Source organism: Protopterus annectens, chromosome 4.part0, assembly GCF_019279795.1.
Source record: "Protopterus annectens isolate FY-2018-M chromosome 4.part0, PAN1.0, whole genome shotgun sequence".
NCBI lineage: Eukaryota > Metazoa > Chordata > Ceratodontiformes > Protopteridae > Protopterus > Protopterus annectens.
In genome coordinates this window covers 926,654,159-926,667,605 of record NC_056733.1, presented here as the reverse complement: position 1 = coordinate 926,667,605, position 13,447 = coordinate 926,654,159, and the positions used below count along the sequence as shown (strand labels likewise).

The window sequence follows — 13,447 nt, the reverse complement described above, 5'->3', positions numbered from 1 at the left end:
TTTTAGTGGACTTGTTTGCTCAGATGAACTTTAATGCACTTTTCAGCAAGCGAATGAAGGCCTCTAATGAACATCATGATTTAATGTTTGTGTTCATGCCTGTTTGAGATGTGGAAGAATCCACAGATGATCTGAGAGCTGCACATAGAGCTTTACAGAGAGACAAAACGAGCATGCAACCATGGCAGTTGCAATTTTGCTGATTGTGTGGGGTGAGGAAGAGTTCTGATAAGCAGTGACAAGCTGTGATAATTTGTATTATATGTAGTTTAGTTAGGTTTATGTGTACATAAGATGCTGGACCTGCCTGGGTCCTTTATTTTGAATTTGCTTTGATTATCTTTCAGGATGTTTGTTAAAAGGAACCTTTCAGATGATTTCATTGTAGGAAGTGTAGGTTTAAATGTATTGTAGATAATGATTTAATTGTAGTAAGTGTAGGTTTAAAGGTATTGTAGGTAATGATTTCATTGTAGGAACTGTAGGTTTAAAGGTATTGTAGATAATGATTTCATTGTAGGAAGTGTAGGTTTAAACGTATTGTAGGTAATGATTTCATTGTAGGAACTGTAGGTTTAAAGGTATTGTAGATAATGATTTCATTGTAGGAACTGTAGGTTTAAAGGTATTGTAGATAATGATTTCATTGTAGGAAGTGTAGGTTTAAAGGTATTGTAGGTAATGATTTCATTGTAGGAACTGTAGGTTTAAAGGTATTGTAGATAATGATTTCATTGTAGGAAGTGTAGGTTTAAAGGTATTGTAGATAATGATTTCATTGTAGGAAGTGTAGGTTTGAAGGTATTGTAGGTAATGATTTAATTGTTGGAAGTGTAGGTTTAAAGGTGTTGTAGATAATGATTTTATTGTTGGAAGTGTAGGTTTAAAGGTATTGTAGATAATGATTTCATTGTAGGAAGTGTAGGTTTAAAGCTATTGTAGATAATGATTTCATTGTAGGACGTGTAGGTTTAAAGGTATTGTACATAATGATTTAATTGTAGGAAGTGTAGGTTTAAAGGTATTGTAGATAATGGTTTCATTGTAGGAAGTGTAGGTTTAAAGGCATTGTAGATAATGGTTTCATTGTAGGAAGTGTAGGTTTAAAGGTATTGTAAATGGTTTCATTGTAGAAGTGTAGGTTTAAAGGTATTGTAGATGATGATTTCATTGTGATAAGTGTAGGTTTAAAGGTATTGTAGATGATGATTTCATTGTAGGAAGTGTAGGTTTAAAGGTATTGTAGATGATTTCATTGTAGGAAGTGTAGGTTTAAAGGTATTGTAGATGATTTCATTTTAGGAAGTGTATAAAGGTATAGATCATTTCATTTTAGGAAGTGTAGGTTTAAAGGTATTGTAGATAATGATTTTGTTGTAGGAAGTGTAGGTTTAAGGGTATTGTAGATGATTCAATTGTAGGAAGTGTAGGTTTAAGGGTATTGTAGATGATGATTTCATTGTAGGAAGTGTAGGTTTAAGGGTATTGTAGATGATGATTTCATTGTAGAAGTGTAGGTTTAAAGGTATTGTAGATGGATGATTTCATTGTAGGAAGTGTAGGTTTAAAGGTAATGTAGATAATGGTTCCATTGTAGAAAGTGTAGGTTTATAGGTATTGTAGATAATGGTTTTGTTGTAGGAAGTATAGGTTTAAGGGTATTGTAGATGATGATTTCATTGTAGGAAGTGTAGGTTTAAAGGTATTGTAGATGGATGATTTCATTGTAGGAAGTGTAGGTTTAAAGGTGTTGTAGATGATGATTTCATTGTAGGGAAGTGTAGGTTTAAAGGTGTTGTAGATGATGATTTCATTGTAGGAAGTGTAGGTTTAAAGGTATTGTAGATAATGGTTTCATTGTAAGAAGTGTAGGTTTAAAGGTATTGCAGATAATGGTTTCATTGTAGGAAGTGTAGGTTTAAAGGTATTGCAGATAATGGTTTCATTGTAGGAAGTGTAGGTTTAAAGGTATTGTAGATAATGGTTTCATTGTAGGAAGTGTAGGTTTAAAGGTATTGTAGCTGATGATTTAATTATAGGAAGTGTAGGTTTAAAGGTATTGTAGATGATTTCATTGTAGTAAGTGTAGGTTTAAAGGTATTGTAGATGATTTAATTGTAGGAAGTGTAGGTTTAAAGGTGTTGTACTTCTCATTCTTTTCATGCTTGATTTAACCTCGCTTCCTTAAAATATTTCAGTTATTGTTAAAGAAATATTTTTGTTTGTCAGTATATACTTCCATTAACTATACTACTCAGCTTTGGGACTGCTTTGCCTCAACAGATTCCAGATTTCTTTACGTTTTTGGAGCTATAATTTGCTTATTCAGGTAATAATTACCTGAACTGATTGTTGATATTTTTGTGGATGAATGTGATTCCTTTATTTTAAATGACAGTCAGTTTAACATCACCTTCATAAGTACATCATTATGACATTTATTTTTTTGCACATCTGAGTATTTTATGCATTCCATTGTGCTCTGTCCATGGATTTGTGTAAACAAACATGCACTTGAAATTACTGCATTTTATTTTCTTGTTATACTACAGTGTTTGAGAGGGCAGTGATAATTACATGGTGGCTGCCAGTACGCATGCAGTCACCCACATAAAGGGCCTGCAAGTTGCATACTTGAGTGTTTTTTTGGGGTTTTTTTATGTGAAGAGGATGTTGGCCAAGAAGCCAGGGAGACAACATTTCTCTTTGTCAGTAGTGTTGTGAAATGTTATTCTTATTAGTAATGGTACAGTCATGACTTCTAAACTTCCTGCCTGCTTGGAAGCCTCATGGATGGCTTGACTTCCAATGCTCCCCTTTTCACATTCTGACTTTGGTTGACTCTCTTCTATTAGAATGTTGGGAGTTTTACTGTGAGGGGCATCGGTGAAAGCCCATCATGGATCTTGCCACAGTTTTGAGTCACTTGCTTCTGCTAGTGTCAGCTTCTGCTAGTGTCAGTCTGGCATGTCGTCCTGTTTTCATGGAACCAAGGTAACTACTCCATTAGAGAAGCCTTTGTGTTACTGTATTACTAGTACATATGGATGCCTGAGTCATAGGTGAATACTAGGCTATTAGTCTGCATACTATTACAAGCCTGGTCAGTTAGCAGTGGTCAGAATCAAATCCTGTATCTTGCGTCTGTGAAGTAAAGACTTTAACCAGCAGATGCTTTCCCTTTTTATCCCACCTTCTCCCCTCTCACTTGTCTAGTCAGGATGTAATCGACGAGTGTTTGTGGGTTCTGTTCAAGCAGCTTTATTATGTACAAATGCATCACGAGTGAAGCTTATTAACTTTAACTTGGGTAACTTGTATACAGACTAGCTACATTCATTCTTACATGCTCACATACTGGCTGCACTCTCAAAATGGCACTGGGTATAGCATATGCCTGTTATTTATATCTGCAAGTTCATCACTTGCTATGTTTCTTAAAGACACGTCACACACACTGCTGTACATCCTCTCTGTTTGAGAAATAGATCATGCGATGCTGAAAATATCAGTTGACATGCAAATAATACAAATAGTTCTTTGTCATGCAATTATACAGGACTAGGTGCACATATATGCAGTTATGTTTAGGTCGCTTTGTATTTCACACCAAGTCTGAAAGTACGATCAAATTGTGTGACACAAAACTGAGAATTAGACTTGGCAATTGGAATTGTCTTTGCTGAATGTTCAACCTATATCGAGAACATCCTCAGGAATGGGAGTAGATGTTAAGACCCATCCTGGAATGGGAACATTGTCTGGGTTGTTCCGAGATCTAGAGTCTGTATCACAGGAACAATGCTGTGATAACGACTCTAGTACAGGAAGCTGTCTGCGATTTCTCCTGTACTCCACACCCTCAGATTCTACGAAGTAGAATCTCAGCTTGGTACATATACCTGTTACTTGACCAATCCGGTCGAAACCTTTCGCCGTTTGTATCCTTACTGTCTCTCCTTCTTTCAATGGACAAAGAAGTCTGCTTGATTTATCATAACTGGACTTCTGGAAAGAATGCTTCCTGAATAATTGGGCTCTGATGGTTCTGCTTTTAGCTTTAGGCCTCAATAAACTGGAACTAATAGGCAGTGTTCTAGTTTGCCTGGGTAGAAGTCTCTGAGCAGTGAGCAGGCGAGCCAAGGGTATGATCACCGGGTATGTTTCTAAGGTTAAATAAATCCAAAAGACATCTGTGTTTTCACGCTTTCACCTTTTAAGTAATTGCTTTACACTCTGCATTGCATGTTCAGCTAGTCCATTTGACTGTGGATTTTCAGGACTGCTAGTAACATGTACAAAGTCCCATTCTTTTGCACATTTTTGAAACATCTGACTAGTAAATTGAGTACCATTGTCAGAAATAACTTTGTGCAGATTACCATGGACTGAGAAATGGCATTTCAGCTTAGTAGTAACAGTAGTGTATGTTAGATTAGGTAGCAAATTAATCTCAAACCAGTTAGAATAAGAGTCTACCAATACTAGGAAATACTGATTGTTCCACTCGAATATGTCACTGGCTACTGTTGACCAAGGTAATTCAGGAACTTGACTTAGCTGAAGTGGTTCTCTTTGCAAATGCAGTTTAGTAGTATTGCATACTGAACAAGAAGTAAGTACTTTATCAATGTCTCTCACTAGTGAAACCTGGATGACCACAATGCAAAATCTGGATATATTCATGTTGGAAGGAAGCAGGAACAACAATTTTAGGACCTTTGAAAATAATGCCATCTTCCATCAACATCTCATCTCATCTCTCTAAAGAAAATAAGTTTTTACTTCCACTGGTACACTAGATTGCTTTGACGGCCATCCAACATTAATGTAGTGGTTGAGCTTTTGCAAAATTGGATCAGTCTTTGTATGATTTCTCAGCTCATCAAGTCTTGTGGTAGAAAAAGTATGCACTGCCATTATGTCAAAGTCAAAATTCTCTGTGTCAAGCTGTTCCTTTGTATTTCTGGGTGATCTGGATAAGGTATCAGCCAGATAGAGGTCTGCCTTTTGTATAGACCATTTTGAAGTTGTACTTTTGCAGTTTGAGCATCATTCTTTGTAATCTTGCTAGAGCTGAATGCTTAGGCTTCTTTAGATTACTAACTAGAGGTTGGTGATCAGTTTCAGTCTGAATAGCTAGACCATAAATATAATCATGAAACTTTGAACATGCATGTACTATTGCCAAAAGTTCTTTCTCAGTTTGAGCATACTGCATCTCAGTTTGGGTAAGTGTTCTAGATGCATAGGCTACTGGTGAATCTTCCTGAAGAATAACTGCACCAAGACAAAATTTGGAAGCATCATAGGAAAGAGTGACTGGTTTATTGACATTGTCGTATCTTAATGTAGGTGGAGTGGCAATTTTCTGCTTAAGGTCTTCAAATGCTTTCTGGTGCTGTTCCACCCAAGACCATGTAACATTTTTGCACGTCAGCTCTCTTAAAGGTGCTGTCAACTCGCTGAAGGTCTTGTATGAATGTGCCTAAATAGTTGACCATGCTAAGGAAATCCTGTAGAGCTTGAATATTATCTGGTGCTGACATCTCAAGAATAGCTGCTTGCTTAGGCGGGTCTAGTCTTAAGCCAGTTCTGGTAAATACATGACCAACATATGTAACTTCTGGTAGTCTGAATTTACACTTCAGAGGACTGAGCTTTAAGTTCACTTCACGTGCTCTGTCTAGACCTCTCTTATGATTTCTGTCATGCTCTGCTTCACCATTGCCTCCAACCAATAAACCGTTTGCTGTTATGGCACAAAGGATAACCTGAAACAATTTGTTGCATTGCACGCCGGAAGACTTCACTTGCAGAATTTATTCCAAATGGCATCCTCAGGAATCTATATCTGCCAAACAGGGTACCGAAAGTGGTCAGTAATGAGGATTTACGATCAAGCATCACTTGCCAAAATGAACTTTTTGCATCCAGGACAGAAAAAAACGTGGCATTCGGTATTAGAGATGGAACTTGTTTGACTGTACGCACTGTATGATGCAGTCTCTTCAATGCTTTGTTCAAATCTCTTGGGTCAATACATATTCTGATTTCATCTGAACCTTTTTGGTGAGCTGTTGACATGGACGACACACATTCATTTGGTTCTGTAACTGGACAAATTACACCTTGCTGCACCATTCTATCCAGCTGAGGTTTGACTTTATCCTGCATAGCTATCGGAACTTTTCTTGCTGGTCTGATTACTGGACTGACGTGTGGGTCTACCTTCATAAAATACACAAGTGGAAGTTTGCCCAACCTGTCATCAAAAACATCAGCATACTCTTGAGAAAATGGCTTCAGAAAAATTGGAACTAGGAGATGAGCTTATTTGATGAACTTCTTTGGTAAAAAAAAAAAAAAAAAAAAAAAAGCAGATTTATTCTCAAACTGTCTGAGACCCAAACTACATAGAATAACAAGCTGTAACGGTTCCTAGCCAAATAACATGAAAGCACTACTGAGCCTTCTGTTTGAATTTCTTCACCTCCGTAAGCAACAAGTTTCGCACTGCTCGCCATATTGAGTTGTTCATTAGTTCTCACCTTAGCAAATGTGTTGCTATAACATTACACTTTGAACCAGTGTCCACTTTGAGTTCAATGGATTTACCATTGATCTGAATAGTACACAACACTTTGTTCTTCGCCAAGAGATTCACCGCATCATTCTTTTCACCAGCTTAACACCATCTACATAGAAAGTGGAGTCTCAATCCACTTGATCGGTTAGATTTTTTCGGTGACCCTTCTTTATAGCTGTGTGGGACTTATTTGATTTGCAGAGGTTTTGAAAAGCGGTTCCATTTTTTACAGTTAAGACATTGCTCACCAAATGCTAAGCATCTCCATCTTTTAGACTAACTATTGGCATCACAATTGTGGCAGTTAAAGCTGGATTTGGATTTTGCTGAGTCACATTTGTACTGCACTGAACATGCTCCTTTCTTAGAACTTGCTGGAAAACTGCTTAGTTTCCCTGGTGAACCAGCAGGGGCTGTGGCTGCCATGTGCTTAGTAGGCCTATTTCTGTTTGCCGCGTGTTGCATGCTATGTACATTTGCTCTGGAGACTGCTGAAACCATGCTCTTGTCCCTTGCAAAGCATACTTGTGTGCCTTTCTGTAACTTCATGGATTTGACGAATCTCAGTGGCTTTACTCAACATTAAATCACCGTCATGAAGCAAAATCTTTCTCACAGAAGCACTATTAATACCACACACAAGCATGTCCTTTATTAACTCAAACTCAAAAAAAACACAAACTGTAGACTAGAAAATAGGCCAAAGCTTATGGTACAAAAATACACTTTAATAACAGTATTTGCTTTCGTAGGTACAAGTGCTCCTCCTACTTCAGGCTAAATCACAAAATAAGAAACAACCATTTAAATAACACTCAAACGAACACAAGACAGCTGATCTCAAAAATCCATTGGTAAAAATCATTAATTAATCTAATCAACTTGCATGCTATATATAAACAAATGTAAACATTACATACATTAAAAAAAGCATGTAAAACATAAAAGTATATAAATATATATACAAAATTCATCTTTAGTTGTGCCCTTCATACAATATGAAGTTGTAGTTATGCCTAAAACGCAGCACTTAGCCAAAAACATTCAGTCGCCTTGCTTTATTTATGCTTAATGTGACCTTTTGCCCTTGTCATATTTCGTTTTGCTCATTTAATCTCTTTTCATGCCGATTGTACTTTTCTTGTGCTCATTTTACTCTAAACATGCCCATTTTGCTTTAAAAATACTCATTTTGCTTTTCTGATAGCAGTTTTATCAAATATCTTAATTTTAAGCATTTGGTTTAATTAATAAACCTCTTGTGCCTCTCACTTGTCTAATAATGCAGTTTGTGCCCTTATAATGCACTGTTTTATACTGTTTGTAAAATAAACTGTTCGTGTAAGTTTTCATTATCTTTGGTTCTTTCTGGCCATTCTTTGTGCTCGTTTCTCTTAGTTTACCATTACTGTTATCTCTGCACCTCATGGCTCTGAATATCAGTCTCTGGAATCCCGTTTGTGACACCATGCCACTCATCTAGTCAGAATGCAATAGAGAGGACTCTCTGTGGGTTCTGTTCAAGCAGCTTTATTATGTGCAAACACATCACAATTGAAGCTTATTAACTTTAACTTGGGTAACTTGTATACAAACTAGCTACATTCATTCATACATGCTGGCTCTTTGGCTGCACTTTCAAAATGGTAGTTGGGTATAGCATGTCCCGCGATTTATATATGCATGTTCAGTCCTTGATATGCTTCTTAAAGATACAGCACACACACTGTTCTACATAGGTAACTTTTGACCACCACATTGCCTCCATTGTACATAAGGATTTCTGCATGGCTCACCTCATAAGTAAGGGTATTTCATCCAGGAACAAGGAGGTCATATCCATGGCAACCTCTATGATCAGACCCATTATCAAGTACAATGCCCCCTTCGCTATGTACTTTGCCAAGCACATGCAGCAGCTGAAGAGATCACAGAGGCTCTTGACAAGGAAAATCCAGGGTCTCAAACATCTATCTTATACAGAAAGGATAAAAGTCCTGCCATCTACTCAGTCTCGTACAAACTGCTCAGAAATTACCTGTGTCTGGCATACAAGGCCATCGCAGACCCAGCCATGATGGAGTTGCTGCATATCTGTAAGTCAGACCCTACTTACGTAACCCGCCGCATGTAAGTCCTTAACCTGGTATGTGACATTAATAGAATTTGTTGGCAGGATAGATTTGTGTCCCAAAGACTCCCCCATCTGTGGAATAGACTCCCTCTTCATGTCAAGCAGAGTACCTCTCTAACTGTTTTTAAGAGGAACCTGGATGACTGGATGGGAAACAGGAAGTATACCCTTGGGATCCCACCTGTGCCCCTGCTGGATGGGGAAACAGGTGCTGACTTTGAGGGAACATGGGCAAAATTCTTGGCTAGGCTTATAAGGGCCTCTGGGCCAATAGCCTGGTATCATCTTATGAACCTGTGAGCAGAGGGAGGTGATGGGCCAGAAGCTTGCTCCATTGTGTTCCTTCTCTTTGGAGCGATCTGCTTTCGAGGTTGTGAAGAGAGTGTTCTCTGCTTTGGCAGGTCAGATGGATATTACCCCCTTGAATCCACCCTCTACTTCTCAGCTGTCTTTGCGCCCTGAGCCTTAACGTTCTACCCCTCAGGTTCAGCCAGCTCAAAGCTTTCCAGATTACTCAGCAGGGTATTCTAATCTCTTCTGATACTTCACCGGACAATCCCAGCGATGAAGTCCCTAGGAAGAGAAAGTGCAAAAGGAGGCACTTGGACTGTCCTCAAGGGTCAGTCACTGAAGATACTGATTTTGATGCAGAAGGGTTCCCCAAATCACCACCCAATCACGTCTCATTTGGAGACATTCTTGAGACCCTTAAGCAGAAGGGTGGCTGGTCTTTCCAAGACCCTTCTCCAGAGGAATCAGTATTTCTGGAGCCCTTTGCAGCTGGCTCGTCTACCTCCTTGGGATACTCTGCTCACTGATGAGCTCATTGATTTGATCTCTAGATGGGCTTGGAAGGAACCTGATTCAGTTGAGTCAGTCCCCAAGAGACCAGACTGGATTCTGGCTCCACCAGTATGAAGAGAATTTCAGGGTAAAGGGGTGCTAGTAGATACTATCTTCATGGCGGCAGCTACAGAAAAGGAACTTGGGGAACAGAGTTCCACTGCCCATCCTCCTAACAGAGTCTAGGATGACTGACAGATTTGGGAAACGTGTTTATGCTTCAGCGACCTTTGCACTCAGATCGCTGAACTATCTGGCGCATTTTATGAGACTTCAAAGAGCTACCAAAATCTCTTTCTGGAATAAAAAGTGCTGAGGCTCAATCTTCATTAGTCTCTCAGTTGGAATACCCTGCAAGCTACATCTAATTTGTCCATGAGGCTTACCTTGCATGGTGCAGAAGGTGCCTCAAGGTTTACAAGTTCAGGTATTTCCATCAGGAAGCATGCCTGGATGTGCCTCTGTGATTTTGTGGAGCCCTTGTTTGTCAGTGCTCCTTTTGATGACACTTCTTTGTTTGGCTTCACAGTGAAGGAGACACACTCCAGATGTCAGAAAGATGGAAAGACCATCTCTGCAATGGGCATGTGTTTTTCAACCCCTCAAAGAACCTTTTCCCGGGAACAACAGGGGGGGGGGGGTGTGGTTCAGAAAGTCCCAGGGTCCATTCCTGGACACTTGTGGAGATAGTTCCCCCAGAGGCAGAGGGGAGCTATAATGGATGGCAATGCCCCCATGGCAGAGGAGTCTCACAGAACCAGGGGGTCTAGAGATTCCTTTTCTGACAGACCATTTCAGTGCTCCTCTGGAGGCAGTGTGGGAGTTGCTTATCCCTGCACCAGAGAGTCTGGTCAGATATAACAAGACAATTGGGTGCAGATGATTATTTCCAGAGGTTATATAATTCCCTTTTCCCTACCCCCTCCGAAAAACATTTCCTGATGATCCACACAATCAGAGGAAAGAGGCAGCAGTAGAAATTCAAAAGCTGCTAAGAAAGAGTCATCTAAGAGGTCCCACCAGACCAGATAGACTCTGGAACTTATTCAGGATTAATTTTAGTGCCAAAGAAAACAGGGACTGGAGATCCGTTTTGGATGTCAGTGTAACGAACAAGTCAGTTCGACACAAAGTTCTGGATGGTTACGGTTCAGTTCATTCTGCCCTTTCTGGCCAAGGGCGACTGGATGTGCTCGATAGATCTTCAGATGCTTACTAACACACAAAAATGAACAGGCAATCCAGAAGATACTTACATTTCCGGCTGGAAGCCAGTCACTACCAATTTAGAGCACTGCGCTTTGACCTCACCACAGCCCCCAGGGTGTTAACCAAATGTATGGCAGTAGTAGCAGCTCACTTGAGACTGTAGGGATTCCGACTGTTTCCATATTTAGACAACTGGCTCATTACCTCCCCGACCATGCATTGATTGATTGAAGCACAAGATCAGGTGCTACAGACTTGCTCACATCTCAGAATAACCATAAATTACAAGTCTCACTTAGGACCAACCCAGACATTGGAATTCATAGGAGCAGTGTTCAACACGGTGTCTATGGTAGCTTCTCTTCATAGGTTCATAGGTTGATACTAGGCTATCTGCCCTGGGGCATTTACAAGCCTAGGCAGTGTGTGTTTGGCTTTCGCCACCCTTTTAAATGAGTTTACTATACCCTTTTAAGGTTAGTTTACTGTGCCTCTGTCTAGCAGTGACACAGAGGTAATCCCCGGGGTAAACTTATGATCACCCATCCACTCGTCAAGATTCCTTTTGAAAAGGAGGAGTGAGGGGCTCTGTCTGACATGGACTGGGATTCTATTCCAGAGTGATGGGAGCCTCTGGGTTATAAATCTGTCCCTCCAGCATGTTCTATTAATTTCTGTGCTGAGGTTTAAGTCCCTCGAGCGTGTAGCTGTAAGGGATTTGGATTTTCTGAGGTGGAGCATGTCCATTATATCTGGATTTGACATGGCTTTATACGTCAGGCACAGGTCACCTCTGAGTAGGAGGTATGCAACTGAGTATAGCTGGAGTTTCTTTAAACAGGCAGCATAGGTCATTTGTTTGAATCCCTTAATCCTCTTGGTGAGGTACTTTTGGGGTCTTTCCAGTTGCTGCAGGTGTCAGGTGCATCTCAAATGGGGCATTATATTCTATTATGGGCCTGATGAGTGATGAATAGAGGGTTGATCTAGGTGTAAACCCTTTCATGATAAGGTGGGCTATATAGAAGGTCTTTCTGACCACTTTGGCGACGTGATTGTCAAAAGAAAGATTGCTCTATCAAGAGTGTAAACGATAAGGCTGCAAGTCTGGAAAATAATTTGCAGTACCAGAATTTCTGCTCAATTGAATGTGCAGGCCTTGGGATTGATGTCAGCGGCAATAATTTTAGTTCCTTGAGAGATTCCACATGAGAATTCTACAATGGATGATAGCAACACAATAATCAGTGCTTTCTCAGTTCATATCAGCGAAGATAAGAATAACCTAGGTATGCAAACAATACCTTTCCTGGTCTATTCAGTCACAACAGCTGTTATAAGGTTGTCCTTTCATCCTCCGTCAGCCCATGGCCATAGTGACCATGGATGCTTCCCATATTTGTTGGGGGGGGCATTTTTTGAGTAAAACTGTCTAAGGCACTTGGTCTCCAGAAGAGGCCAACTCACATATCAGTGTTCTGGAGTTGAGTGCAGTGCTTTTGGTGTTGCAGGAATTCCAAGACTGTCTTTCTCTCAGAACAGTTGCACTCCAGACAGACATATCAGTAGTTTGGTATATCAACAAACAAGGGGGAACCAGGTCTTATCCCCTATGTTGAGAAGCCGTCGGAGTGTGTGTGGCAGTAGATAACTTCCAACCACTTCCCAATAGCAATGCATATTTTGGGGGAAGTCCAGCGTGATACAAACTGATCAGGTCCATCTTTCGTCCCTCAACAACAAAGTGACGGATATGATTTTCAGTCAGTGGAGCCAGCCATGTTGTGATCTTTCTGCTTCTCTCCTAAGCAACAAGTGCAGCAGCTTTTTTTGCCCTTTTCCCCCTTCCAGGTGAGTAACTGAGGGATGCTGTACTCCACGATTGTCTCCCTGGTCTTCTGTATGCTTATCCTCTGACACCTCCATTTCCCAAATTCCTGCAGAAAGTAGCTCGGTTGAAGAGCAAAGTCATCCTCATTGTGCCTTACTGGCCTCGGCAGATTGTTTTCCTTTCCCTTGGCCTCACCTACAATACCCACCTTGGATTCTGGAGCCAATTCCAGACTTACTGTCCCACCTGACCGGCATGGTCCACCCGGATATCTGAAGCCTCAAATCAACAGCGTAGTTTTTCCAATTCCTTTAATAGCCAAACAACCAATGTTCTCTTCTCGCCTGTTCCATACTTTCATCTTCCCATAAACCTTCTACTAGAAAGTTTTACAGGAGTAAATGGAAAAGGTTTGTTGGGCAAAGCAAAATCAGATTGATTCCTTCTCTGGTCCAGTTCAGTCTGTTCTGGAATTTTTAGTGAGTCTATTTAATGAAAGTGCTAGCTCATCAATTATTAAAGTCCAGTTAGCAGCAATCTTCAATTTTCATATTGGATTTCAAAATTCTTCTCTGGCTTCCTGTAAGCTGTGCAAAGCCTTTTTGAGAGGCACTCTTCTGCTAAGGCACCCTTATAAAGACCCCCCCACTCCACCTTGGGATTTAAATCTGGTACTGCAAGCCATAATTCACTCTCCCTTTCAACCAGCAGCTAAATGTGATCTTAAATTCCTGACCTGGAAAACTATCTATCTGATGTTGTAAATCTTTATTAATTCCTTACTGATAAGACTTTGTTTCTGTCCTCGGAACCGACATGGCTGTTTCCAAGCTCGTGCCAG

At 40.2% G+C, this 13,447-nt stretch overlaps 1 protein-coding gene across 1 annotated transcript in view; it reads left to right on the top strand.

Annotated features, from left to right (window-relative positions):
* GCN1 (GCN1 activator of EIF2AK4) overlaps positions 1 to 13,447 on the top strand; it is a gene marked incomplete in the record, with an annotated part of 2,100,248 nt that overhangs the window by 1,488,159 nt on the left and 598,642 nt on the right.